Consider the following 10,538-nt stretch of genomic DNA (forward strand, 5'->3'; position numbering starts at 1 on the left):
ATTTTATAAATTGTTATACATTTTATAAAATACTGTAATATTTATACTGTACAGAAGTACTTTATTCTAATCTTTATCAAGTACATTATCATTGCAGACTGACAAGCACCTTCATCCTGGCCTCTACTGTAACTGTACATACCCTTCCTCGTGTAGCCTACATCTTTCAAATCACTAAAGGTATGGAATTCTTAACTGTTTTTAATGTTATAAATTGTTATATGTACAATACATTTGATAAAATATGAAGGAATTTACTGTACAGCTTTATTCTAATATTATTCTAGACTGCCTGGAACCTTTACTAGAGCTCCCTCATCCTAGCCTACATCTTTTAAAAATCACTGAAATTAGGTAAGGAATTAATTTTTTATTTTTATAGGGTATTTCTGAGTCCAGTCCCGTGTCAGCCGGTGAAATTCCATTACAGCACGAATTTCTAGGTATAACCTTGCTAGATATACCAGAGAAAAAGAGCTTTCAGGAAAGCTGGGGTTACTACCCCCAGTCGAGCGTCTTCTAGGAAGACGTCGGTATAAGGAGGGGTGAGTGAATACCCTACCACGAAACTCACTCAAAGATCTCTCCTTATCAAAACCTCGAACAGAGCGGTGAGCCGTTACAGCCTCACACCAAACACCCGCTAGGATCGCGACACCAGCTTCACCTCACCATTCATTTTAAAAACGTGAAATCGCTTGTTTTTGTGTGCTCGTCATTATTTTGATTTTCGCTTCTGAGATGGCGCCGAGCAGCTTTACCATTTCCAAGTTAAGTACCATCTTCTTGTGGGGTTTTGTTCTGATTTTTTATTGTTATGTCTATTTTCATAAATATTGAGATCTTATTATAGCGCTAATGGCGTCTCCTCGTTGTTTACAAATGACATGCAGGCTTAATTCTTCTGTTCTTTTCAGTTGGTTGTCTCCTGCCGCTATAGATAAATTTTGCCCCTTGGTCCCCCCTTCCTGGTGGTTCTCACGGTGGCTGCCCCCTTAAGTGAATTATCTGGCCTACGGGCCTTGGTGTGAGGGTGCCCCGCCTAGGTTCCTCCAGGTTGGGTTCCTGTTATTTTTGGTCTTACTAGGCTAATTAATTTGGGTTTGAAGATGGTTTCTTTTAGTTTTATTTTTATTATTTTGTTGTTGGTTTATTCTCGGGTGCTGGCGGCAGCCTCAGATCTAACCGCTTTCCCCGTGGTAGGCTACGCCTCTGTTGAGCACATTTAGTTTTTAAGAGGATGGTTATTTTGTGAGTAGGCTGTTTGCTTCCATCCCCTGCCCTGGGTGGGGAGTTGTGTTGAGGGAGTTTGTTGCTGCTCTCCGACTGCTGTGGGCAGAGTGAGCCCCCAGTCCTCTTCCTCCATTTAGGGGGTAATCCAGCTCTGCTGTAAGCCTTCAGGCTAGTCGCCCCTTGCCCGCCAGCCCTCGGATCCTGGTTGTCTTCAGCACAAAATTTCTCTCCTCTGTTGTTTCCTCCTTCCCTTCTGCCCTCCTTTTCCTAGCCTATTAAGGTTAGGTCTTATATTAGGCTTCGCTTAGAAGAAGTCGGCTTCGGGTTGTGTTGCTCCGGTCATTCTACCCTTCCAAGATTCATCGTCTGGGAGTGTGCCGAGCCGGTGAGAGCTTCTGCCTCCCGTTCCTTCCTGGTAGCCTACTCCTCCTCCTTCCCCTCCCCTCCTCCTCTCCAGCCTTGCTCTACTGCAGGTGACGCTAGGGCTTAGCGTTTTTCTCCGAAGACTTCTCCAGCTGGTTGAGATCATTCCTCCCATATCGTCCCCAGCATCGCTGTATTGGGGTTGGTGGTTTGTTTAATATCGAACGTGTTCGAGTCCCTATCTGTTAGTCTCCGCCGGGTTACGCTTGATACGTGTAACAATATTGCTTCCAGCCTCATGTTATGAACATAATGGCATTTTACCTGTCTTGTTTCTCCGAAGGGAAGTAAGGGCGTGAAGGTTATCTATTTTGAGAGGAGCGGATCCTTCCGTCCTCTTGAGTTCTTACCATCACTTATTACTGTTATTATTTTTGTTTTTGTTTTAGATAAGTCTGTTTATCTACAGGAATATTTTCCTTAATTCATTATATATATTATATAAGTGAGTCCGGTCCTATACCCGGCTCCTGCTATTTTACTGGCAGCCCTTAGGTTGGTTCCTGGTTCTTTCTTCATTCCTGGAGTAATCAGTCTGGAAAACCTTTTACCTTCCACTCTATGCAATTTAGAGCTTATTGGCCCAGCTTATGATTAGGAGTTCTTCTCCGCCGGAGTATTCCGGTTGCAGTTGAGTTTCCCCGCCTCAGCTTTAGTTTGCTTAGGTGGAGGTTCATGTATTTTCACTTACAGACTGTTCGCCAGAGGAGCCGGGTGCACAGCTTCCTCCTGGAACAACCCACGGTCACGTAGTTTGCCGGACCCACTGGTTGTGCGTCCGACTGACATCCTGGTTGTCTGGCACCCTGGATGGTTGTGAGGTTTGCTTCGCCCTGCACAACTGTCCAGGATGAGTCAGGCACAGTCTTTTACATTACTCCTGCCTTATGTGCCGTGATATTGTTTATGAGGTCTCGAATGGTTTTCGCTCTAGCTAATTGTTGGCTTTCTTACAGGCTGACTAAGCTTCCAAGAAGTTCGTTTTGAATTCCTCCGGCCTGCTGGGTTTAGAACGCTCCGGCTGGGAAGCCCTACGCCCGACGCCAAGTTGAGGGACTGCTCTCATCCTCGGGCGCATCGGTGGCGTCAGCAGTGCCTGAAGACCTTGGCACCCCTATCATCCAGCAACCGGGATGAGACCCAGCCACCCCAAGTGGATATCCCCACGCTGAGGTCTCGGAGGACGAGCCGCGATGGGATCTCTCAACCTGGAACCCATGAACATAGAGGTGACCCAGGTGGTAAGTGGTGAGGTAAGTGAGGTTGTTGGGGCGGCCTCTTTATTTGACTCTGTTTCATCAATTCTTCGCTCGCAGGTTAGAAGTCTTCCTCCTGGGTGATAGAGCCCGCCTGCTATCCCCAAGTTGAAGTTGAAGACTTGCTGGAAGGCGTAAGGGTTACAAGTCCTCGCCCTCCAAGAAGGCATCGCCCCGTCGAAGGCTAAGGCTTGTGGGCCTGTAGCCTCGGGAGCAAGTCTGTTCCTCCAGCAAAGGCGCGAGTGGTAGGGTTGCAAACCAAGCCCTCGCCAACCTGCCGACGAGGCCTTGCCAATCAGCTTTACAAGCTGAAAGCTATGGAGGACCTAGATTCGAGGTTTAGCAAAATCTCCGGTAAGTTGGCCAGTCATGATAACATACTGGCGGAATGGCTCACCCACCTCAGCCGAACCACAGTATATTATCCCCGACACCGCGGACCTTCCCGGGCTGCTCGATGTCGGGTAACCCTTGGCGTTTTTGCACTGGCCATCCAACATGATGGCAACTGACACTTGATGGTCTGGCACGAGACGGTTAAGGAATTGGGAGTTCTTCCCCGATCTCCTGCCCCTTACCCAGGCCTGAGGCTTACGGAGGAAGCTTGGATTCGGTCAGACAAGGTTCCTAGGGAGACTGTCATCGTCCCTAGGGACCAAGCTCAGTCGGCTCTTCTGCGCACTCTGACGGAGTGGCAGGCAGACAATACGAAGTTGACTCTTCAAGGGCAACTTCACTATGTTTGCCCTGGGAGACAACCTTCCCACCCCTTGCTTGATTAAAGCTCTGGCTACGTGCCCCAGCGTGCTTTTGATGGTAATCCGCTACCACAGCTATGAGACAGACCCCTACTTCCCTGGTATTCCCAGGAAGTAACAGCTCTGGTTGGAAGCCCGCCCACTTTCAATGGCCGGAAGTTGGGACTTTCCTGCGCTCCACGAGAATGTTCAGTGAGCAGCCCCCTGCCGTCGAGCTTCTTTGAAAGCGGAGTTTGATGTCTGGGTTAAGTTAGCCCGGTCCTTAAACCTCGTATGCCTACCGAAGCTACCGTCGCCTCCTGCTCGGACGAGCCTTTCTTTCAGGTATTGGCTAAACTTGTTGGAGCAGGCTTCCAGTCTGACTTTATTTGATTTATCATGGCCAGACTGAATGTCGGAAGTTCATCTGTCGTATGCGACATCCCGCCACGAGCCCAACAAGCTCGCGGAAAGCCGATCTGGGGGACCTAACCTCTTCCTGAAGAGGAGGTCACGAACGTTATGGCCGAGGCTACACGGCCAACCAGGAGTCTTCGCTCGCTGGGGCATTTCGCCTATAAGCTTAAGACCCCAGAATCGCCGCCCCCAATCGAGAGGAGGTAAACGCTCAGGAGGTATAAGAGGCCCTACCATCAGGGCGGTAGTCCAAGCCGCCCCGTCTCGGCAGTAGAGCAGCCTTCACTTCCAAGGCTCACCTCAACAGTATGTGCTGGTCCAACCAGCTGTACCCTCCTATGTGGCTCCTCACACCGGCGCACAACCCCACACACGAAGGGGCCGGGTTACTTTCACGGCCTTAATAGGTTGCAAGGGGAGGAAGAGGCAAGCCCTCATAGAGGAAGCCCGCACCACCAAGGGGAAGACCTGGATTGGTAGGGGAATAAACCCGCCTCCTCCCACTGAGAGAACACAGGTAGGCGGTCGCTGCTTTGGGTTCAGGGACCACGGACCTTCAGCCCTTGGGCACACAGCATTGTGTCCAAAGGACTAGGATGGAGCTGGATCAAAACCTCCTCCTCTAACCAGGTTTTACTTCAGCCTCCCACATCAATCCTAAAAGGATGTGACAGAATCTGCTCAACAAACGAGCAATAAAGAAAGTAAGGCACCTAAAGTTTCAAGGCAGGTTATTCACTGTTCCCAAAAAAGACTCCGATCAGCAAAGAGTGATCCTGGATCTGTCGCGCCTAAATCTCTACATAAAATGCCACAAATTTCCTCAAGATGCCACGTGTAGCTCAAGCACGGACTCCTTACTCGCAGAAAGTCGTCACCACCTCTATCGATCTTTCAGACGCTATTATCACGCCCCGTTGCTGAACTTCTCAGTTCCTGAGCCAGACTCGGGAATCAAGCCTACCCTTCAGGGTCATGCCCTTCGGGTCTGAAACATTGCGCCAGGATATCTTTACCTGTTGGCGGACGGTGGTACAACAACTCCGTCTCGCGATATCCTTAGCAGCATATTTAGACGATTGGATGGCACCAACAGTTCGGAGTGTCAGAAAGCTACATCCATAGCTCATCAATTTCCTGGAGTCGCGAGGTTTTCAACCGAACAGAGAGAAGTCTCGCCTGACTCCGGAGTCCCGGTTTCAATGGTTGGGTCTCCAGTGGGGATCTGTCATCTCACACGCTGTCCCTTCCGCCCCAAGAGGAAAGAGATAGCATCCTCACCAGGAGACTCTCAAAATCCATCAGCATCCCGCCGGTCCCAAGAAAGGTCCTGATCCCTTCAGTTTGCTCAGTGACAGACCTGCTATTAAGTTTAAATTAAAAGACATAAACAGAGGTGGCGGAGTCGAGCCACTGTCAAGCCAGGGGAGACAAGGGTCTCTCCATTCCCTCAAATCTTAAAGACAAGATTGCGTCCTTGGGCCTCGGTCAAGGGCCTGTCCAATACAGTTCCGCTTCAATTTCCCCCTCCGGCACTAGTTGTTCACACAGACGCTTCCCTAAGCGGCTGGGGGGGATATTCACCAAAACAAAAAGTACAAGGAACGTGGGTCCAATAACAGCAAATCTCCATATAAATATTCTCTGGAAGCTATGGCGTCTTTCTCTACTCTGAAGAAAATTCATTTCCCAACCGGATTCATATCAGGTTGGTATTGGACAGCGCAGTGGTAGTTCATATTGCACTCACAGGGGCGCCCAAATCAGGCCGAGCAATCAAGTAATGGTTGCTATCTTCTCCTGGCGAACAAGCACTGCTGGCACCCCGTCAGCCACCCACTCAGTGGGGTAATGGAACGTGGTGGCGATTCCCTGTCCACAGGACTACCCGAGACGGAGCGGTCCCTGGACGCGGAGTCTTTCAAATGGATTTGCCGCCGGGTTCCGGGCCTCCAAGTGATCTGTTCGCAACGGAGAGCAACCAAGCTCCTGTTATGTGGCCCCAACCTGACCTCAGGCGATGCCATAGACGCAGAATGACAGTAGATTAAACAATTGGGAGAAGATTTATCTTTTCCCCCCAATAAATTTACTGCTGAAAGTTTTACACAAACTCAGGACATTCAAAGGTCAATTAGCCCTAGTAGCCCCCTATTGGCCGAAGAGCAATTGGTTCCCTCTTCTTCAGGAACTGGGATTACGGAGTCTTCGGATTCCCAAGCCCATTCTGGACTCGTGGCTAGCACAAACTAGACTCAGGCCAGCTTCCTCAAGAATTCAGAATGCCCTAGTTTTGGGACTTTATAAAATTCGCAGTCTGCAGGAGCTAACATTGACCCTGTCAACACTCTGTTTTTTAGAATCAGATAAAAGAGATTCTACTATTAGACAGTATGACTCAGCAGTCAAAAAATTAGCCTCCTTCCTAAAAGCATCTGAAGCAAAATCATGACAGCTAATTTAGGAGCTTCCTTAGATCATTGTTTGAGAAAGGCCTTGCTCCTGCCACTATTGGTCACAACCAATCCAGCATTAAAGAAAGTATTTTTACGGGGCTTTAAAATCCACCTTACAGATTCTTACTTTTCATCTATCCCCAGCATACTGAGACCAGTATCACGCCACAGTCTGTTACGTGGTTTCCTCAATGACGCCCTCAAGTTAGCATCAGAGATGGATAACTTCATTGCTCTTATCAGGATCTGTTAAGGAAGACTTTATTTTTGATTAGCTGGCTTCAGGTGCTGTAGGAATCTCAGAGCTGTCGGCTCACTAGAGGTGATAATTATGTGAACTTCCTCCTGTCTGGAGAGGTCCTCCTTTCCCCTGACCCTAGATTTTTAGCTAAGAACGAAGACCCACAGGACAGGTGGTCTCCTTGGAAGGTGGTGCCCTTCCTCAAGACCAGTCTTTATGTCCAGTTTATACACTTAAATCTTACCTTTTAAGAACTCCACAGAGTAAGTCGGGTCCTCTTTTTATCAGGGAGAAAGGTGGTACTCTTTCACTAAATGCTATAAGACAACAAATTCTATATTTCATTAAACAGGCCAACCCAGATTCAGTTCCCAAGGTTCATGATATTCGAGCAGTTGCTACTTCCATTAATTACTTCTCTACAATATGGACTTCTTTGAGTTATCTAAATTTACGGTTGAAATCACCTCTAGTGTTTAAACGCCCACTATTTAAAATCGTCAAGCCCTGAAATTTACCATAGCTGTGGGAAGTGTCATCTCCCACCTTAATTAATCATGTCCTTGTCCTTTCCTTTCCCCGCTCCGCCTGCCTCATTTACTTTTCTGCTTATTCTCCTGGTTGATTACAATTCTCACCGCCTGGCTCCTCATATTGATGTTTCTTGTACCTGTTGGGATGGAAATAGTGTAATCTGACATGCTATGATTGCTTTTCTTATGGGGTACTGACAGTTTTTATTTGCTCCAATGCACTTGTGATATATGTATGTTAATGTCATTGGATTTTTGTCTCTACGTGTTTAGAAATAAGTTTACGGTATAGTATTAAGGTTATATTTGCAGTTATTTTGTGCGCTTTCATGTTTCACCTTTACGAAGTAATTTTAAGGTTTTTGGGGCCTTCTCCGCCGTGTCGGGACCTCCCCTAATGCTTCATAGTATTAAGTTTTTGATGTGCCTTAGATTTAGTATGCCTTAGTCTTAATATTCTGCTCACGGAAGAGATTGCTTAATTAAAATAATTTTGGTAAACTTTTGCCTTTTCTTCAGATTACCCCCCATTTCTTTTTCCTGGTAGTTGCAGCCTTGGCATGATTCTCTATCACGATTTCACCGGCTGACACGGGACTGGACTCAGAAAAGGGATTTTGACAAAGGAAAAATCTATTTCTGAGGAAGGTCCCGTGTCACCCGGTGACCCTCCCTGAATCACCTAGTACTCTCCCTCTTGCACATGCCAAGTCTGGGGTTAAAGCAGCATGAATGAGGTAGGTGGCGCTTGAAAGTCGCTGGGCCCCATGGTGTTTGGTGTGGGGGCTGTAACGGCTCACCGCTTCTGTTCCGAGGGTTTTGATAAGGAGAGATCTTTCAGTAGGTTTCGTGGTAGTGGTATTTACTCACCCTCCTTATACCGACGCCTTCCTAGAAGACACGCCGACTGGGGTAGAGAACCCCCAGCTTTCCTGGAAAGCTCTTTTTCTGGTATATCTAGTGCTAGTTATACCTAGAAACTTTGCATAAAATGGAATTTCACCGGGTGACAATGGACCTTCTCAGAAATAGATTTTCCCTTGTCAAAATCCCTTTTGCACTGCTGAACATAGGTTTGTGAAGTACCTGAACCACACAGAACAGTGTACTGTACACATATTCTGTAATTTTAATTCTTATCATTGCAGGCCCCCTACACATGCACATCTCCACTCCCATAACCTAACTCATGGCTGTAATAGCTTTGAAAATCACTAAAATTAGGTAAGGAATTCCTAACTTTTTAATTTTTTGTACATTTTATTATTTTACTGTAAAATACTGTATTTATACTTTATTGCATACAGGACTACTGAATCATGTGGCCACACCGACATTTTTCCAGGGTTTAAGCAGCACAGTTTTAAAAAAAAAAAGTAAGGCATTCACTTTTTTTATCTTTCATACATTCTTTGGTATAAATTACAGTACTGTACACCTGTATTACTGTATAACAAAATGTATTTTACTCTTGTATAGTATAAATACAGTACTCTATACTTTATTGCACACAAGACTTTACAATCACTGCTGTACAGTGCACTATTGTAAACTTTGTACTAAATTGTAAATTTTTACGTTCCAGAACCACCAGTTTTTGGATGCACACCACATCAGAATGTAGGTAAAACATCAAGAAACAATGCAATATACCCAAAGGATTAAAAGTAAGGCTTTCTCTGGCATCGTATGCTGTCGTTCCGGTTCATGACGATTTTCGCCTTACGACACAGCACAGGAACAGAACCACCGTCGTAAACCGGGGACTGCCTGTATATATATGGGTGTGTGTGCACACAGAAACACATTTCATATTACTTTAGCACTGTGCAAAATTAAGTAATTGATTTCTATTTTGTTATTGATGAATTTTTTCAGAAAGAAACAAAATGTTTCATTACACTGACATTTGCACACACACTACTGAATCTACTGTTTTTGTTCTTTGACTTTCATTGCACATTGTTGCCAAAGAGTTGGCATAAACAGACATGGATCTCATATTAATGTAAAAGTATGGTAATTTATCTGTCTTTTGTGTCATTCAAAAATAGATAAATACAGTAAACCCCTCATATTCGCGTTCTCATGGTTCATGGACTCATGCATTTGCGGGTTTCTCTGTGGAACATATCTAGCCATTTTTCGCGGAAAATTCGCGGTATTTTTCAGTGAGAAATATTCACTAATTACTGTATTTTCACATATTTTCATGAATAAATGCACTTTTTGTGATAAAACTATTAAAATACTCAGGTATAAGCATTTTTACAGGGTTTTTCTTGGTTTAACCTATCAAAATGGGCAGTTCTAAGTGTCTTTAGAGGGGTTTTAAGTATTCGTAGATTTTAGCTATTACCGGGGGTGTGAGTCGCATCCCCACAAATACGGGCAGTTCACTGTAATCCTTATTGTTATTTTTGCTGGGGGTTTTATTTTTTTAAAAACTAACGTAACATCTTTCTGCAAAAAGTTCTAATAATGCTTTGGATTTTTTGTTTTTGTCTCTATGACTTTAATTGCGCTTTTTAGCTACAGATGGTAACAACATATATAAATGGAAACACACTTTATCTTAGTTTGGTACTGTACTGTACAAAAATAAGTAATTGTTTACTTTTCCATTTTTAGTGAATATTTTAGTAAAAGCAAAAAAAAGTTTTTGCTTATGCCAAACTCTTACCCGCAATATCAATGGTTTTTTGTGTTTCTGGTTTTTGAACATATGCTATAATACTACTACTGTATTCAACTTTAAAATGACACCAAACTCAATATCATAACAAACTCTTACCAGCAATATCAATGGTTTTTTTGTGTTTCTGGTTTTTGAACATATGCTATAATACTACTATTCAACTTTAAAATGACACCAAACTCAATATCATAACAAAAATGGTAACTTTACAGTAAGCAATCAAAGAAAAAAGAAAAATATCAATACTCATGTGCACTGGTGTGTGTTTTGGGACAGACATGACCTGCGAGAGGCTGCATCCTCTTTGTATTAATAATAATTAGCAGAACTACACAGAAATGGAATCAATCAATTCTCATTTCCATTTTTACAACCCTGGCTAACAGTTATTAAATTATTCATATCAGAAAGTGTATGTAGGCAATTTTTTACCTTGGCAACAATGTTTTTCAGTCACTAAATTCCACATGATTCACATAATGTCTATGTAGCTATCCTTCTAAAATATTCCATCATTCAAATAATCATAAGTGATCATTTTCCA

The 10,538-nt window shown here is 44.6% G+C and overlaps 1 protein-coding gene across 2 annotated transcripts in view; it reads right to left on the reverse strand.

The window, feature by feature from the left end:
- The window catches only part of LOC136848553 (ubiquitin carboxyl-terminal hydrolase 38-like), a 247,682-nt gene that overhangs the window by 133,918 nt on the left and 103,226 nt on the right, over positions 1-10,538 (reverse strand). The gene's annotated exons all lie outside the window — the stretch shown is intronic.

The sequence above is a fragment of the Macrobrachium rosenbergii genome, chromosome 2 (genome assembly GCF_040412425.1).
Source record: "Macrobrachium rosenbergii isolate ZJJX-2024 chromosome 2, ASM4041242v1, whole genome shotgun sequence".
Taxonomy (NCBI): Eukaryota; Metazoa; Arthropoda; class Malacostraca; order Decapoda; family Palaemonidae; genus Macrobrachium; species Macrobrachium rosenbergii.